Source organism: Leopardus geoffroyi, chromosome B1 (assembly GCF_018350155.1).
Source record: "Leopardus geoffroyi isolate Oge1 chromosome B1, O.geoffroyi_Oge1_pat1.0, whole genome shotgun sequence".
Taxonomy (NCBI): Eukaryota; Metazoa; Chordata; class Mammalia; order Carnivora; family Felidae; genus Leopardus; species Leopardus geoffroyi.
Genome location: NC_059327.1, coordinates 79696264 through 79715928, shown reverse-complemented (window position 1 = coordinate 79715928; position 19665 = coordinate 79696264). Strand labels below are relative to the sequence as shown.

Here is a 19665-nt window from a genome sequence, read left to right as displayed (position 1 = left end):
AGGATATCCCTCTACAGGATCCACCCTCCGGCATTTCGTATTGCTAGTTCCTGCACAACACCTAGTCTAATAACCGCTCTCAGATTCCCACAGGTGAGCACAAATACTACTTATCATTACCAGATGGGCCTGCAATAGTGTAGGCAGCCAGGAAATGTTGATGGACTAAGGTGGTTCCAGAGGACCCTCCCAGACAAGCTTCCTTAGCAACCTTAAACCCTTTAGTCTGCCTCACACTTCCTGCATGACTGCAAGGTGCACAATGAAGTTATCAGTCTCCTGCCCCATTTCTTCCATGCCTGGTGAAGCAGCCACATTTTACTATATTAGCTATTTCTTAAGAGTATGTGCTTTTATATTTCTAAATAACATGATATACTGTACTTTTTTTTCTATTTTAGATATTTTTTCCTACTATAGGTAATATAAATTTAGCTCCTTATACCATATCCCATACGGATATTTTCCTTCCTATTTCCAGAATACAGTCTTATTACTTTGAGACAAATCATTATTTCATGTTTTTATTATGACTCTACAACAATTATTCATCACTGAATCAAGTAGTGTATTATGAATGTATTTCCCTCTCTTGAGTAATTGAATGTTATTCTTGGAATAAACTGCTTCTTTTTTGCTTATATTTCTCTTTTTGAGGCTCTGGCTAAATCTTTACATATTCTTCAATGACTCTTCCTTCAATTTTCTATGTGGTCAAAACTATCATATATGTCTATCAGTTCCTTTTTTTTTTTTTTTTGGAAGTATTTCTCCCAGAGCCCTCCATCATCCTGTATAAGATGCTCCAGACCTGTGGGATTTCCCTTTTCCTCTTTCTTGTGCTGGATCTCTTTGTCCTTGATGCCAGATTTTCTTTTTTCTTGACTTAATCCCTTGTTTTATAGAAAAACATCCTTATGTAGCTTGCTGAGAAAGCGTGTAACGGATCTAAGAATAAAAAGACCTAGGTTGTTTGAAAATGTCTTTAGGTTACATTCACACTGGATTGGTCATTTCGTGAGGTATAGACATCTAGACTGGAAGTCATTCTTCTCAAATTTGAAGCATTGCACCAGTACCTCCTAGCTTCCTTTATTGTAGTTAAAAGGCTGGCATGCCATCTTTAGTTTGGATCCTAGTATGTGACTTGTCTCTGTTGTTTTTTTTTTTTTTCTTTCCTCCCTCTGGAAGCTTTTAGAATGTCCTCTTTCTATACCCATATTTCTGAAATTTCATGATCATATGCCCTGAATAGTTCTTTTTTCTGATCATCATATTAGGTATTCAGTAGTCTTTTGTATATAAAAACCCATGTCTTTCAATTCCAAAATTTTTTGTATAAATCTTTGATAATATATCTCTTCCATTTTCTTGTTCTCTCTTTCTGGAATGCCTATTATTTGGATGGTAGATTCCCATTACTTTCTGATTTCTTTTTCTCTCCTACTTTTTACTCCCAGCCTTTGTTCTACCTTCTAGAAGTCCTGTAACTTATCATCTATATCTTCTCTTGAATTGTTTTTATCTGCTGTATTATTTTCCATGAATCATGGTTTCTTGATAAATGTTTTTAGTCCCATAATAAGTGTTTTCTTTTTTTTAATGTTTTTTTTTAATTTTTTTTTTTTTTTTTTTTTTTTTTTTTTGAGACACAGACAGAATGCGAGTGGGTTGGGACAGAGAGAGAGGGAGACACAGAATCTGAAGCAGGCTCCAGGCTCTGAGCTGTCAGCACAGAGCCCGACACAGGGCTCAAACTCATGAGCTGCGAGATCATGACCTGGGCTGAAGTTGGACACTCAACCAACTGAGCCACCCAGGCACCCTTTTAATAGGTGCTTTCTTAAAGACTCTTATTTTCCTTTTATGTATATAAATTGTCTTACCTTTCTGAGGATATTAATTCTCTCTTTTACATTTTTTTGTGATCTTTGCATTAAATTTTTTCTTCTGATTTTTTTCCTGTTTGTTTTGGTTCCTATTTTTAAATTACATTCTCTCCTTTTGGTTAACTCTTTGTATTTTTTTTTAATGTTTATTTATTTATTTCTGAGAGAGAGAGAAAGAGAGAGCAAGGGAGGGGCAGAGAGAGAGGGAGATACAGACTCCGAAGCAGGCTCCAGGCTCCAAGTTGTCAGCACAGAGCCTGATGCGGGTCTTCAACCCACCAACTGTGAGATCATGACCTGAGCTGAAGTTGGATGCTCAACCGACTGAGCCACCCAGGTGCCCCTAACTTTTTGTATTTAAAGGCCAGTCACAAAATCCTCACTAGAAGCTTCAGTGTATGGTTTGTCAAGTGATGGCTGCCTGGTAGATGCCTGGCCATTCAATGCCAGCAGCTCTTTCTCCCACTTTCCTGCCAGTGTCCTGGGAGCAGACCAGATTATGAGGTCAGAGGAATCTCACAGTCAAAAGGTGGCTTTTCGTTTAATCTTGTTTCTGTATGGCCTCGTTCCCATCTTTGGCTGCCAACAAACACATTTTCATCCGTCACAGTTTGAGTACTGATTTGTCCTTAGTAAAGTTTGGTCACCATCAGTGTGGATCCTGGGTGTTAGGGCAGACCTGGGAGTCTTGTCGTGGGGTGGAAGGGAAAACATGACAAAGGCCATCCTGAATCCATTAGAATCTTATTTTGGGGAAGCAGAAGAGGTGCCTGAACACAGGGACAGCAGGATATGAGGGTGGCATGCAGGTGAGAAGGTGCCACTCTGCAACTCTTAGGCTGTCCTTATCCACTCACTTCCAATAGGCCATGCAATTAACCTTTAATTCACTCTTCCCACTGCTATCTTACTCTGTCTTGGAGCAGTGAAGTGGCAGAGAAGGTAAGCTTGACTTCAGGAGTTTATATCACTGAACTATGCCTTTCTGGTGACCTACTATGCCCAGAACTCTTTACTGGATACACTATCACATACACACCCAGAAATTCTGCTTCTGATGTTCATGTTTCATTCACCCAGAGGACACAGAACAATATTGCAATAGGTATTGCTATTTTGTAAATGGACTACAATTTTAAAAGGCACAATAAACTTTGTGTATTCCAACCATAAAAAGGAATTTTCCCACCCCTCCTCTTATTTCTCTTGGAACATCAGCAAATTGAATTGCAAGGGAAATATAATGAAAAGATTTTAAGTTATCCTGCAGACATGAAGACATGGGAAGTTGGCTATAAAATTACATTTGGGTATTTTTGCTTATTCCCTGTTCAAACTCTGTCCAAAATTTCTCTATGAAATAGGAAACTTTTCCCCTTTCTCACCTCTGCACTCTGCAAGTCTAGAGCTAGCTGGCCTTTTATTAACCCCCCTCTTCACTCTCTACCCCACCCCTAAAATGCTTAGCGGTAACAGAGATTCATTCTTCATTGCCTGAACTGTTAAAAAAAAAATAAGTCCTTAACAAAGAGCTTCCTACTACTGCCAAGATACACTATGATCAGTCACAAAAATCAGTACATATTCCAAGAGAGAAAGTATCAGCAGTTGTAGGGAAAACCAAGATGCATGACCAAGTAAACATAGTATATACTTAGAAATACAGAATCAGATGTACAATACTAAAGGCAGAGGGTGTCTCAAGAGTTATTGATTAAACTCCCAAACTAGAGTTCATATAGCATTTCAGTAGCAAACACCACAAGCTGTTTCCCTTTGCTTTTCCTTTTCTTTCACTTTTTTGTCCCTTCCCATTCTCTGGGTTGCAGGGTGAGGAGTGGTGAGAACAGTAAAGATGATATGGATTTAATCAAAATCACATTCATTGTAAAACTTGGGATATACTCTTCACCTAAAACATCCTGATTCTTTTTCCCATTAGACTCTAAAGATGGAAAGGGTGGTATTTATGTCAATGTCTTTGTTCTGCAACTTGAGAATAATTCATAGCCCTATAACCTGAAGAATATAATATGTTACATTCTCAATACTAAAACATTCAGAGCAAGTCTTATTGAAGATATGTGACAGGGTCAAGCTCAAATTATCCAAAGAGACTCAAATGCATGAACTAAGTTCAAAACTGCTTCAGGGAGCCTCGCTTGAGCTTTCCCACAGGATGAGGGGAAGAGAAAGAGAAATCAAATAAATTCCAGCTAGATAAGCAGTCAGGGTGAAGGACAAGAATGGTGAGAGAGGGAGGAGGTAGAAGAAAGGGTATCACAGAGCCAGGAAAGAGAAGGTTCATGAAACTCGAGTTTGAAATTGTACAGTTAATAAAGAGAGATCAAAACAAGGTGGGATATGTTCCCAGGACTCTGAGCAAGTCAGCATCTGGCACCTGACTTGTATGTATGGTGAGGTGAACAAAGTAGATCTAGAAAACAGGGGATTGATTGAGAATTGGAGACGTTTCAGGGCAGGCACTTCCTGCTCCAGCATCACTGAAATTGCAAGAGGTGCTACATAGCTAAATCTTCGATTAAGAATTGAAATATTCTATCCCAGACAATGGTGGCTGGGTTATAAACATTGTTCATAGAAGAACTAAAAACTCTTGGGAAATTTAGCTAATGAGATTAAAAAACAATAGATTCCAGATTGTGTTGTCATTTTGACCCATTCTGAACTTGTTCTTATTTTTTCCTCCATGTCAGTCAGTTTACCCTTGACATTTATCAGTAAAATAGATCAAATGCAAACATTCATGGTGAGAATCTGCGCAAAAATCCAAAATGCCACATTAAGTAATTCTCGTGGGAATTATTTGCAAAATTCATGAACAGGCAGCATTTTAACAAATGTATATAGGAAAGAAGATTCACCACATAAACTACTCTTCTCTCTGTAGGAAATGATAGTCCAATATCAACAACATTTCCTGCAGGCTGACCCCTTAGTCACAGGAGTCAGCTCTTCTTGTTAACAACACAGGCATGATTTATCTCAAGGATGTAAAGGAATGAGAAAGGCTTACCAAGAAAGTAATGGTATGAGATTGGATGACATTGGGGACATCATGGGACAATGACTTTCTCACCATTTACATTTTCTCTTTTATACATTCTGAGACCAAGCTACACCTCAGGATCATTTGGGTGTTAATGCCCATCACTATCCTGATATTTCACTTTTTTTATGCTAGTGTTTCCTGTAGCTAGAAATTCATTAGTTAAATTGCTTTAATTTACAAAGTAACCTTTTTTTTTTTTTTTTTTTTTTTTGGCCAGAGCAAGGTTCATTTTGTTTGACTGTGTACTTCTTTTCAGATATATATATATATATATATATATATATATATATAGGCATGAGTTAAGCCATGTTTCTCCACACTCAATAATTTTTCTGAAGCATAATTCCTAGTCTGATTTTCTCTTCCTTGTACATTTCTAAATGAAAAAAGAGATTCAACTTGAGATATAATTTCTGCTTGAGGAGACCGATGGATACAAGAAACAGGAAATAGTATTTATCCAACTCAAAAATCCACACCCAAAGATCCAGCTGATAGAAGGCCAATATTTTTATCTTTTATTTTACAAATTATTTTCAGATTCCTTTTCCATAAGTCACTATAATACTTCTTTCCTGAATTCAAACAACAAAAAATTCAGATAACTGGATTTTTTCTCTACATTTTACCTTCATAAAAAGAGACAAAACAAATAAACAAATGCATATCAGAGACTTGGGGTTTTATTATTGTTGTGTTTTATTTACTGTTGTTTTTCTACCTTTTAGACTACATCGTGAAATAAGTATATCTTAGACTAATCGTCTACTTCTTATACACCAATGGTACTCAATAATGGCATGTATGTTCAATCATAATTATATTGAGGTTTTTCATGGCATGAGCCAGTAAAGGAAGAAAAAATTCATTTTAATGATGTCTGTACTAGAATTTATTTGAAAACTTTTTATTTATTTGTTTATTTATTTTTTGAGAGAGAGACAGAGAGCACATGAGCAGGGGAAAGGGCAGAGAGAGAGGAGACAGAGAATCCCAGGCTCCACACTGTTGGTACAGAGCCCAATGCAGGGCTCGATCTCACAAACCATGAGATCATAACCTGAGCCAATATCAAGATTTGGCTGTTTAACCAACTGAGCCACCCAGGTGCCCCAAAAACTTTTTAAACTGGACATCAAACTCTCAGTTAGCCATAACATTTTCTTAACCAGGACATGTCAACGTATATACATACTGCATAAGTGGGAAAAGTAGTCTTAATTCAGTACTAAAACATACACATACATGCACATTAGTTTTAACGCAAAGTAAATTCTGCAAAGAAAATATAATTTCAATGACCCTATCAGTGAAAGAAGCCAGTCACAAAAGACCATATATTTCCATTTATACAAAATGTTCAGGGTAGGCAAATCCATAGAGGGAAAAAGTAGATTAGTGGTTACCTAGGGCCAGGGACATAGGGGATGGAAAGGGTAGAGGCAAGTCACTGCTAATGGATATGGGGTTTCTTTTCCAGGTGATGAAAATATTCTGAATTTTTTGAAATGCTTATTTATTTTTGAAAGAGAGAGAGAGACAGAGTACAGCTTTGGGAGGGGCAGAGAGAGAGGGAGACACAGAATCTGAAACAGGCTCCAGGCTCTAAGCTGTCAGCACAGAGCCTGACACAGGGCTTGAACCAACAAACCACAAGATCATGACCTGAGCCGAAGTCAGATGCTTAACCAACTGAGCCACTCAAGCTCCCCAGTGATAAAAAAGTATTCTAAATTTAGATTGTGGTAATGGTTGCGCAATTTTTTGAGTATAATAAAAATCACTCAATCGTACACTTTAAATAAGTGAAATGTATAGCATGTGAATTATATTTCCATAAAGCTTTTTTTTTTTTTTTAATACACTCTCAGAGGTAGTTTCTCAGAGATGCCCGTTGTATGGGGAGGTCAGTGTAATCCAACTGAGAGAGTCAAACCTTTGGGTGAATCTCCTTTGCCTTCCTCCCCTTTTTCTCTGTCAGTGATATTGGAGTAATTTCTGTTTCCTTCTCTGTTTTCATCCCACTGACTTGGAGTTGTACTTCCCATCTGTTCACTAACTTGGCTTTGAATTTCTGGCCTTTCTTAAAATAACGTCAAGGGCTCCTCTTAGAATGTCCACGGATCAAAAACCCTGCCTCTTGTACCTCATACAAAGTCTAACACCAGAGCACATTCTTCCATTCTTGACCAACACACTCCTGGACTCTGCCAAGTCTCCATTGTTTCTAATCCAAACCTCAGTCTTCTCCCAGAGATGTTAAGTTAGAACCAAGATAGGGTCTCTGATGGATACCAGGCAGGCTCCTCAAGAAGCTCTTCCTTGATCTTGGGGCAGTTACCTGCATCTACATGAGACACTGTGAAATATATAGATACTCACACTAGACAGCACCTAACCCTTTTTTCAGCCATTAAACTGACCCTAGATACTAGTGGGTTCTCCCTGTGGATTGGACCACTTTGTACCCCATGAAGACGTAGGTTACAGAGCAGAATGTTGGGAAGTTCACAGCAACACTGTCTGGTCCCCAGCATCAAGGGTACCCCCATCCGGCCACCATATTCAAGTAGGCTCTGGAAACACCTCTCCAAATAACAGTCATTAATACTGTCCACATTTGGAATGACTTAGAAAAAGGAAAAGTCTTAAGAGCTTATCTGATCTTATCGAAAGTTAGAAGTCATACCTGTGGTTGTTTCTTTTTCCTTTTCCCAACCTTTTCTACCCCAAATTCAGAGCTCCTTTTGCCTTAATCTTCAGATTCTCTTCAAGAAGTGGTGCCTGAAGGCCCAGCTGAGTTACTGAGTTGTCCTGTGGTCTGACTCCCTGACACTTTAGATTTTGATTTTAAGAAATTGCTTGACATTTTTTCTCACCACTGGCAAATGGCAAAGTTTTCACATCCTAAAAGCAATGCTTTCCAAGTGAGAAATATAAGAATCAATTTGTCCATCATTCCATTATTCTGCTTAAATACTTAATAATTAATGGACATGCCAGAACACCTCAGCTAACTACTTTAAAAGCTTTTTTTTTAAGTAGATGTTGATGTTGATGAGCTGCCAATAGTCTAAGAAAAGTTCTTTTAGGCACTTACCTGAAAGTTGTCACAATTTGAATGAATAGCTTATTGAAAATGAAATTTAAATTTCTCTATAGCAATTTTGGTTTCATGGAACTTTAAATCTTAGAAATAGTTTTAGCACAACTCCTTTGCCTTCTAGCTAACAAAAGTAAGATCTAGTGAAGAGAAGTGACTTGCCCAAGTTCCTTAGCAAAATATATGACAAAAATAGGACCAGAAACCCCCAGTCCTCAGGCTCCCAGAACAGGGCCTTCTCCTACTCCATGATGTGGCAATAATTTATGATGATGTCTTCTGACATTTACACTTGGCTCAAGGACAAGGAGAAGATTTTGAAGGGATAGGAAACAAGGATCAAATAGCATCTTTTTCAGGGCCCTTGCAATAATAGAAATAGAGAATATTGTGAGGACTATTATCTATCCACCTGGCAGCTATAGAAGCTGGGAAACAGAAGGCCACCTTACTGCCCCACACTCAATTCCTGGACACTGGCAGACCACTGCTTCCTGTGTCAGGACCCAGACAAGCCCAAAATGAACCAAGATTCATGCCAACCTTAAAAGGTTGTAATAATCTCTTATGCTTATTTGAATATTACTTTCTCATACCAAAATAACAATAGGAATCTAACATAAAAGAAATAAAGACAAAATTACTAGGAAAAAGTAAAATATACTACATTTCATTAGACCCATTTCTAGATTTTTCTTAGATTTAACCTAATTTCTCTTGCAGGTCTATTAGAAAATCACTTTCTTCTGTTGGTAGAAATTATCTAGAACTATGTTTCTTTGTTGTTGTTGTTGTTGTTGTTGTTGTTGTTGTTTTTAATGAGCTGTTTGGCCTTGCTCATCTATAATTCTATGGAGCATTTGCATGGGGGGAAGGACAACTGAGTAAGTCACAGATACTCTTAGGAGGATGATAAAGCTCTTTGTCTGAACAAGAGGTTAGTCTTTCAATAGTTAGAGGGCCTATCAGCTATTCATCTCCTTGTAGATGTTCCTCTGAGTTGAATAAGAATCTTTTGGGGCGCCTGGGTGGCGCAGTCGGTTAAGCGTCCGACTTCAGCCAGGTCACGATCTCGCGGCCCGTGAGTTCCAGCCCTGCATCGGGCTCTGGGCTGATGGCTCAGAGCCTGGAGCCTGTTTCCGATTCTGTGTCTCCCTCTCTCTCTGCCCCTCCCCCGTTCATGCTCTGTCTCTCTCTGTCCCAAAAATAAATAAACGTTGGAAAAAAAAAAAATTAAAAAAAAAAAAAAAAAGAATCTTTTAGGGAGTTTCATCCCAAAGCAAGTGGTATTGGAGCAGTAGGGTAGTACCTTGGTGGTGATAAGTACAGAGATTAGTTTAAACTTTGGTTCCCTGATGACTAGCTTGATGACACTGGATAAGTTATTGAACCTCTCTATGAAATGAGACCAGATGTCCTAATGCCATTATGTTGTTGCAAACATTCAGTGAAGTAAATACATGATTCTACCTAGCTCAGTGCCTGTATAGATTATATTCTCCATAACAAATTGTTTTCTTCCTTTCCCTTCATTAAGGGAATCAAAGTTCTGGCTGTACTGTTGGAAAGAAGATTGTACCACAAATAGGTTTCACTGGGGCCACAAGGACTTTGGGAAGATTGGACCCAAACAGTAGCTTAGAAAATTGGTGAAGGAGCCCAAGTCTATCCAACATTAGAACCAAGATTTTTAACAGTTCAGACGAATACAATCAAAAGTGTGGACCTTAAAGGTGGAGGGCCTGGGTGGCTGAGTCGGTTAAGTGCCCCACTTCGGCTCGGATCATGATCTCCCTATTTGTGAATTCGAGCCCTTCATTGGGCTCTGTGTTGACAGCTCAGAGCCTGAACCTGCTTTGGATTCTGTGTTTCCCTCTCTCTCTGCTCCTCCCCCCCACCGCCCTCTCAAAAATTAATAAACATTAAAAAAATGTTTTTAAGTGTGGACCTGGGGCCAACGGCATCAGTATCATCCCAGATCTTCTAAATCTGGCTTGCTGGTGGGGGAGGGGGGCAGTCGGGCAGGAAGCCATGATTCTACCAGCTCTTCAGATGATTTTTTTACATGCTCAAATTTAAGAAGCATTGTCCTAGAGAAAGTGTTACCAGCAAAACTAAAAGGACAAGAAGATAGAAACTGGGGAAACAATCCATTTTTTAGGGGCTCAAGTCAAGGAGATATTAAGGAAATATGAGAGAGACAACTGGTATTGAGCCTCTAGGGAAAATCCTTAGATACCACAACAATTATGAATTTTATAAGTGCTTTTATTTACTTAACAAACATGAATCCACATGGTGCTTATTAATCTTATAACTATAAATGAGCCACTGAGTTTATTACCAACTGGCTTCGTAGGTCGATCCCCAAGACAAGAAGAGATCAACTGAAAAACCCCTTAAATAGAAAGAGCGTGCGTGCTTATTTTTGGTAACAAGTGGAGAGATGGGAAGATACCATCTTACTCAGCAGCCAGTCCTGGGAGGAAAAGAACCAATTTAAAATCTCTAGGGCTTTAAAGAAAAAACAAAACAAAACAAACAAAAAAAAAGTGAGCCATGGGACTGAAATCAGGGCTGAGACACAACCCATCAACCATAACTGGCAAGAGGCCCAGCAGCAAGGCCCCTTCTTAGGAATTAAACATCTGCCTGCTTTCACATCTCCACAACACGCTAAACTGTTAGCAAAAAGTTGTAGCATTCCACAAAGATCAAGGGCACATGACACTTAGAAGATTCAGTTCCACATGTAAATATTTACCAGTGACTTTCTTGGGGTCTACAGACCTGTTCCATTTTATTGGCAGCTGAATTCCATCATTTTAGTGAGCTGCTCTATTCTCCTAGAAATATGGGATGGGTGGGGGACAAAACTTGAAGCAACTGGGAAAAATATATTACAGATATTTACTAACAGCCCCACTAGTGCCTCTAAAACATGGCAGCAGTGGGGGTGGGGGATGGGGGGTGGGAAGAGCATTCTGAAGTGGTTATGTCCATGTTAGAGAAATTTAACATTCTATAATAATCCACCAGGCTCCCAGCTTCCTGCAACTTTCTCTGCTCAAAGTGAAGGCCACTTAACTCTATTTCCAGGTTGAACCCTTCCCCAGAATGTGGATCCAATATAATAATTAATCAGAAGAAACTGAGGGAGGTCCAGCTGAGTATCTCAAAAAGATATGCCTCCTAGGTAAGCTTATTCCTAGACTGGCTTATAGTTCCAGTTATATTAATTTTGCCTTGGCCCTGCTCTTGTCAGCAGCTCCCTCCTTATGTTTTATCATATACTTACTACATGTCCTCCTTAGAGCTAAAATCTGAGCCCTTGCCCTTCCTTCAGGAAGCCAACCATCCACTTTTTCTTTAAAAAAAAAAAAAATGTTTTAACCTTCCTTCCCAGGTAAGTAGAAGAATATGTATTCTGGCCAGAGTGGAAATTAAAAGCTCAATAGAAAGATTAGAAGATAAGGTTGATGAAATCTTTTAGAAAGCAGAGCAAAATGGAAAAAAAAAAAGAGGATAGAAAATACAAGGGAAAAAGATAAAAAATGGGAGTACTGGTTCTGAAAATCTAAATACATATTTTTCTGGAAAAAAAAAAAGGACAGAGAAAATAGGAGGAAATCCATTTAAAAACCCAAAAGAATGTCCTGGAACTGAAGACCATGAATGTGACTGTTCAGCATGATGGATGAAAATAAAGCCACACCCAGGCACATCACTGGGAAATTTCAGAGCCTTGGGTATAGAGGGAAGAGTAAGCACTGCTCCAGAGAGAGAGAGAGAGAAAAAGTCGTAAATGGAGGAATCAGAAAGCAAAATAGCCTCAAATGACACAAAAGCAACTGAAAACTAGAAATTAATGGAATAATGCCTTCAAAACTCTGATGGAAAATTATGTCCACCTGAAATTTCTATAAACAGCCGACCCATCATTCAAGTGTCAGCAAAATGCAGGTATTTTCAGATATTCAAGGACTCAAAAAATTTGGGGAACATGGTGAAGGCCTTAGGCATCAATAGTGGTAAGTACAATAATAAATAAGCAAATTTAAAACAAGACAACTCCAGCGAATACAGAAAGGTATGCAGTGAAGGGGGAAAAAAAGGCACATGTGCATCATGCATTTATTAATAAAGTACAGAGATAATAACAATACAAACCTTTCTATTGACATAGCCAAAAGTATATTTGGAGGTCAGGGGGATAGGAAAAAAGGATGCAAGTAGGCTGTGTGTGTGTGTGTGTGTGTGTGTGTGTGTGTGTATGTCTCTGAGTGTGTTTCTGTGCAGAGAGTGGAGGGAAGAGGGCTGAAATACTCACTTTTCAGTGTGGAAAGCCAATAGATAATGTCCAAAACTGGAGAACAGAAATCAAGGAATAGAAATGGTAGCATTTTATTTGGAAATATGGGAGGAAATACCAAAACCAAAAACCAGCTGAAGTGTTTTCTTCTAGGGAAATGGAATTGGAGGATGAGGGAAAAGGAAATAGTTTTTCATCACTCATTTTGTAGGGCTTTTTGACTCTTAAAAGTAAAGAATATAATGTTGACTAAAATAAACATGCAAGAGGTTGAGGGCCAGCCCAGATATGAAAGGTGACAGGACAGAACCTCAGGTTACAACACCTTGATTCACATCTTAGTTAAGTCCCCCTGGCTAATTATGTGACCTTGGGCACTTCAACCCCATGAACTTCAGCCCTCTCAAATTAAAATGGGAGGTTACAGTGATTAGCAGTGCCTGGCACACAATAAGTACTCTTCTGTTCACTGAACACAATGTAGAGGATCTACTATATATCGGGCACAGTTGTAGACATTTGGGATACATCAGTGAATATAAAAGATCCCTTGCCCTTGAAGAGCTTACTAGAATTAGGGGAGAGATACAGACAAGAAACAATAAAATACTACTAAATAAAGTATATAGTGCATGAAAAAGTGACAGGTGACACGTGCTATGGAATAAAATAATACAGGGGTGCCTGGGTGGCCCAGTCGGTTGGGCGTCTGACTTCGGCTCAGGTCACGATCTCACCATCTGTGAGTTCGAGCCCTGAGTCGGGCTCTGTGCTGACAGCTAGCAGCCTGGAGCCTGCTTCGGATTCTGTGTCTTCCTCTCTTTCTCTGTCCCTCCCCTGCGCACGCTCTGTCTCTGTCTCAAACATAAATAAATAAATAAATAAATAAATAAATAAATAAATACTAAAATTAAATAAAAATAATAAACTAATACAGGGAGGGGGGCTCCAGACTGCAGGAGGGGTAGCACCTGCAATTTTAAATAAGTTAGTCAAGAAAGGCCCCATGAGTCCTCAAGACTTTTGAGCAAAGATCTGAAGGAGTCGAGAGGTAAACCTTTCATATATTTGGAGAAAAGCATTTGAAGGCAGAGGAACAGCCCGCTCCAAGTGTGTAAGTAGGCACATGCATCACAAATTAGGCAAAGCAGGTGTGGGTTGAGCCGTGAAGGGAGAAAAGCAGGAGATGAGCTCAAAGAGGAAGCAGGACCAGTGAGATCATGAAGAGCCTTGAAAACTTGAGCAGGACTTTGGCTTTACATAGAGTGAACCCAAGAGCCATTGCAGGGACCTTAGTGTGACATGGTCTGATTCACCGAGACAAAAGTCATTCTAGCTGCCATGCTAAGAACGGAGCATAGCGGGGCAATGGTGGAAGCTGGGAGATCAGTAAGAGGTGCCTGCAGTGTTCCATTGAGATGGTGGTGGCCCAGACAAGCGGAGTTGGAGAGAAGTGACTGGATTTCCTGTACTGAATAGAGTTAGCTCTTATTATCAATTACAAATTAATGACAGAAATAGGAAGCATGCTACAACCTCCCAGTCTTTTTCGGAATAAAGAAAAACTATAAATGGAAAATCTAAATTGAAATATAATATTATTTTGTCCCTATTATTTACCTTAACAAAATCTGTAAGGGGTGCATTACCCTCAATCATAAAATCTCTGTTATTCTGTAGCTCTTGACATTTGTATACAATGTAAACATCTGGGATTCAAAAGGGGCCTTAGCATTTATAACAATGATACCACGCACACTACCTTATACAGTAAGTGTAATTTAGATACTGCTTAAGTTAAGATTTATTCATTCACGGAATATTGTTAAATAAGGCATGACACTTCCCCTCAGATTACTTAAGCGTGTAATGAAGGAGAGTAGACAAACATAAAATTTAAGACACCTAAGAAAGAGGTTAACACCATAGAACTATACCTAGGGTTCAATTGTCCTAGGGAGTTCTGAGGACAGCAGTTATTCCTTTCAGCCGGGGGAGGACCAGGGGGTAGTATGTGAAAAGCTCCATGGAGGAAGTGACATCTGTGTAACTGTTTATATCTGGATATTACAAGATGAGGCAGAAGGCCTGGATATTCCTGGCAGTGAAAAAAAAAATTTTTTTAAGCACCTGGGTAGAACATTTCAGTGTATATAAGAGGAACGATAATTTCTGAACAGTCACTGGAATATAGCACATGGGAAGAGGAAAAATGGAAATTAGGGGAGGAAAATCAATAGACTCAACACTGCCAGGTAAACGACTCTGGATAAAGGTCACCACGAGAATAAATAAATGCTAATGAGAATCCAGTTATCTGAGAATTGTTCTACTATGCCCAGCCTAGGCATTGAGCACTGGGCTGGCTGTGAATTTCCCGACTGTCAAATTCACAGTCCAAGATTAGAATGTGGGCAGAAACTTGGAGGTAAAATTTTAAATGCCAGCCAAAAAAAAAAAAAAAAATACGCCAAAAAACCTACTTCCTATTTTAATTTCTTTTTCATGTAAGATTTCTTTATCTTTGGATGCTTATTTCTCTATGTTGCTTTGCTTTCTACCCAAAGTCAAGGAAGAAATGACAGCAATCTTCTTTTCCTCATCTCCTACATCCCTCTTTCCCCACTTTAGGAAAACGGCACCATCTAGATCTAATGACGAGCCTTGTGCTTTGTGCTAATTTTTACTTCAAGTCACTGGAGTCAGAAACAAAACCAAACCAGGATCCTCATAAAACACATCAAAGAAAATGTTTAAATGCTACACGAAGTGAAATAAGCCTGTAGCCAGCCTCTGCATCTCAGTGAACATGACTTCAGCAATTTGGGTAAAGATTTCTGGTGTGTTCCACAAATCTCTCTCATGCCCTAATAAGTAGAAATGTAGCACCCACTCAGCAGGCTGCAAGATTTTCTGTAACCCAGATTATTTGGAGAGCTCTCAGTTTTATGATGGAATTTTCCAGTCTTCAGCAGTCCCACAATCCCCATTTCTGCCAATAATAACAGCTAACATTCATTAGAACATACTCTGTTCTAACCAGCATGTACAATTTCATTTCATCCTCACAACTCCATGAGACAGGTGCATTCATTGTGTCCATTCACAAATAAGGAAGCCAAGGCACGTTGAAGTAATTAGCCATAAATCATAGAGCTAGAAAATAAGTGAATGAATGAATATTTCTCTCTCCCTTCTTCACCAAGAGTACATAGTCTGTCTCAGCAGCTCTCACTTGATTCTTTCCTCTCCAGCAGGGTACTGTCCTGAATCTGGGAATGAAGTCCTCAGATGATACCTCAGTTGCTATGAGGGAACCTAGATTTGTCTCCTAACATGGGTACTTGCCAAATCATTTTGGCCTCTCCAGCTTTTAGACGTTTTCATTAAAAAAAAAAAAAAAGCCCTCTTAACCCTATCCTCTATCACCATTATTCTGTTATCTTACCAGAACTTTCACTATTTTATCTGGAGAGTTTTCCCCCACTGTATTTCATCATTTTCAAATGTCAGATTAATTTGTCACCATGTATACCCTTCTGGAGACCTTAACATCATAGTTCATCAAGACAATGCCAGAATCCACAACCCAATCCAGACAAAAAACTGAGAATTAAAATGTCATTACCGGAATGGGGAGGAAAAAAGTCTGTTCTCCAGCTGCATATACATCTGTGTGTTTCTTTGCTTTTGACTTTGAAATGCTAAAACACTGCCACATGGAAAAGATTCATTGTTTTGTAGTTTATGCATCTGAATACACAAGCATATGCTTGGGAATGCCTAGGGAACCTGGCCTTACAATGCCACCTAATTCTGTCAACATGCTCAGAGGCCTTTAATTAATTTTATACAAATTTACAGAAACTAGTATATTGCCCTTGTTCATAAATAGATACTTTTAATTGGATCACTCATATAAGAAAAGTTGGTCCAAATAGCCCCAATTCTCCTATGTATGTAAAGAATATTTTCTTAAAATTTGCCCTTAATCCTTTTTATGGAAAAAAAAAGGGACAAAGGAACATTAAGCTTTATTTCTCTAAAGTATCTTCCAATTGTTGTCACTGTACATACATAAATACATTTTTATGTCATTGTATCATGCATTCAATTGTTTTGTATTCTGCTTTTCCTTGTACCTAAGTAAACCTCATCCTTGCCTTTACATGGTGCTTCTTTGAGATGCTATTTCTGTTTACTGCCCCCCTTCTTTTGCTTTTTGGAGTTGTGTCTTATTTTCTCCTATTTTAAACTGAGCTATTTTTTAAACTTTTTAAATGTTTATTTATTTATTTTGAGAGAGAGAGAGAGAGCGCGTGCGCGCGCGCGTGCGCGCGCGCACACACACACACACACACACACACACACACACACAAGTGAGTGGGGGAGGGGCAGAGAGAGGGAGACAGAATCCCAAGCAGGCCCCACACTGCCAGTGCAGACCGCAATATGGGGCTCCATCTCGTAAACTGAGAGTTTATGACCTAAGCTGAAACCAAGAGTCCCACACTTAACCAACTGAGCCACACGGGGACCCTGAGCTATTTTTAATGTCATCATATAATTCACATTTTTCTCTTTAGGAATACCTCCATAGAGCACTAGCTTCAACTAAATTTTAGTTTCTTCTGAACCCTTTGCAGTGCAAAGGAAAAACTCCAAACTCTGACCTTACCTGCACTCTTTTCCTTGTAGGACTCCTTAGAGCCTGATCTGAACATCAATGCCACAGGTAGTCCCAGAAACGGAATGACCACCTCAAAATGGAGAAACAGTGTTAAAGCTTTTTCTTTTCTTTTTTTTCTTCAACTCTGCCAGACCATTCTCCAAAGGACTAAAGCAATTTACAATGCTGGTAGCTCTCTATGATTGTGGCTTTCTCAAGCCTACCAACCCCCATTGTGTTTTGCTATGATTATTGATTTATTATATTTAAATAGGTATAAAATGGTTCCTAAATACTGTTTTAGAATCTAGACACTCGATTTTGAGCAAATCCATAGTCTCAATTTTGTCACAAGCTGATTAGTTTTCTCTTTATTTTTATTTTCTTGTGAGTATATATACTTTCTTCTCGTCTCCATATTGAATTGGCTTTTAATGCTGGTGTGACCCACTTATATAAATTTATTTAGCACGTGTATAATTCTTGTATTATTTTAAATTACTTTGTTTTTTCTTGTACATACCAGATATATTCTGAAACAAATTTTATCTATCATTTTGTCACTCTGTTGTTGAGGGTTCAGAGATGTATCAAATTGGGAGCAGTCTGGGCCAGCCTGAGATGAATTGTACTGTATCTAGTTCTTATCTCTGTGTGGGCTATTGTGTGGTTTGTCAGGGGAAAAAAAAGCTTGGAATAGGTTAAGAAAAAAGGGAGGACTACATCAGAATCTTCTATCTTATCTACAATAATATCCTTGGGTTTCTTCAATAGTTAGGAATTTATTTTCTCATTATAAATCTCCTATCTGGTTCCAAAAGTTTGTAGAAAAAAGTTTACAGAGGAATACACACAATATGATGATGTCAAAATAGAAGTAGAATTAGGAAATTAGGCCAAGGGAACATATAAATGGTTGTAGAACATCAAGGTCTCCTAAAGAAGAACACTTAAAGTTTGGATAAGTTTCTGGTGTCCTTTTTGTTTTTTGGTGCTTTACTTTTTGATAAATCTTGAAGTTTTTATTGTAATATGTGGTACATTTGTCAGTAATTCAGTTCTTCTCTATACCAACTGCCAGTTATATTTAGTGATTAGCGTGATGCCATTCTTTCTTGTTCTAGTGCTTCTGATCTGTCTTTCATTCTCTTCAAATAGTTTATAAATTCTTCTGAAATTTCAGTGTAATTATGTTTTCTTTTTAGTCGAATTACATAGCTTTTTATAACATGGCTTATTTGCTAGAACAGTTTTAGATGTACAAAAATTACGAAAGAAAGTACAAAATTGCCATATACCCCTATCCAGTTTCTCTTATTACTAAAACATTACATTAGTGGGGTACATTTGTTATAATTAATGAACCAGTATTGATCCATCCTTATTAACTAAAATCTGTGCTTATTTTAGATTTCTCAAAAGGTTCCCTAATGTCCCTTTTTCTGTTCCAGGGTGCCATCCAGGATACCAGATTACATCCAGTCATCATGTCTCCTTAGGCTCCTCTTTGACTGTAATAGCTTCTCAGACTTATTTTTGAGGAGTATTGGTCAGGCATGTTACAGAGAATCCCTTACTAGGAACTGAATTATGCCTACCCAAAATTCATATGTTGAAGTCCTAACCCTCAGTGTGACTGTGTTTGGAGATAGGGCCTGTGAGGAATCGATAAAGGTTAAATGAAATCATAAGGGGGGGGGGGGGTTCTAATCTGTCTGGGCTGGCACTCTGATACGAATAGGAAGAGACACCAAAGCTCTGTCCCCACTATGTGAAGACACAACAAGAAAGCACCATCTGCAAGCCAGGAAGAGGGTTCTCCCAGAACTTGACCAAGCTGGTGCCCTGATCTCAGACTTCCAGCCTCTAGAACTGTGAGAAATTAAACTTCTCTTGTTTTAGCTTTGCAGTCTAATATTTTGTTTCTTTTATAATTTGATAGTGTTCATATGTTTGAATTTAAAACTATATTTTATTTTCAAAGCTATATGTATTACTTCAAAAAATCTATCAGGTAACATATTTTAGAGAAGTGTATTTTCCAAAGAACATACATTTGAAAATTTGGGGAATTTGGGATTTCACAGTTTTACAATATTCAGGAACATCTGTCAACTTTCTTCTTCTCTTAATAGTCAGTTTATGTTCCTTGTTTCTTGTGCTTATTTGGTTTGTATAAATTTCTAAATTAATCATTTAATTTGATACTAAATTTATTAATATAAACTGGGAATGATAATATAAAAATAATTTAAAACATGTCCTCAAATAATCTTTTGCATTCCTGATCTTAACTAATATTTTCTCTCTTTTCTTACCATTTAAAATGAGTTTTTAAATAAATCCTATGAGTAATTTACTCAATTTACTCATTATTTTGAAGAACCAAGTTTTATCTTAAATGTTTATTCATTTTCCATTTTATTCCAACCTCTAGGTTTATTTCAGCATCCCCTTTTGCAAGTACATCCCCTTTTTATAGAAGAACATTTTTTTAAGTTTATTTATCTATTTTGAGAGTGAGAGAGAGCAGGTGAGGGGCAGAGAGAAAAGGAGACAGAGGATCCCAAGCAGGCTCCACACTGACAGCAGCAAGCCCAATGCAAGGCTCGAACTCAC

The 19665-nt window shown here is 38.3% G+C and overlaps 1 long non-coding RNA gene across 1 annotated transcript in view; it reads left to right on the top strand.

Annotated features, from left to right (window-relative positions):
• LOC123591685 overlaps positions 1–18928 on the top strand; it is a 40091-nt gene extending 21163 nt beyond the window's left edge. The window contains exons 2-3 of the long non-coding RNA XR_006709460.1: positions 11165–11261; positions 18498–18928. This is a non-coding gene — a long non-coding RNA (uncharacterized LOC123591685). The remainder of the gene's footprint in view (positions 1–11164; positions 11262–18497) is intronic.
• The last annotated feature ends 737 nt before the right edge of the window (positions 18929–19665 follow it).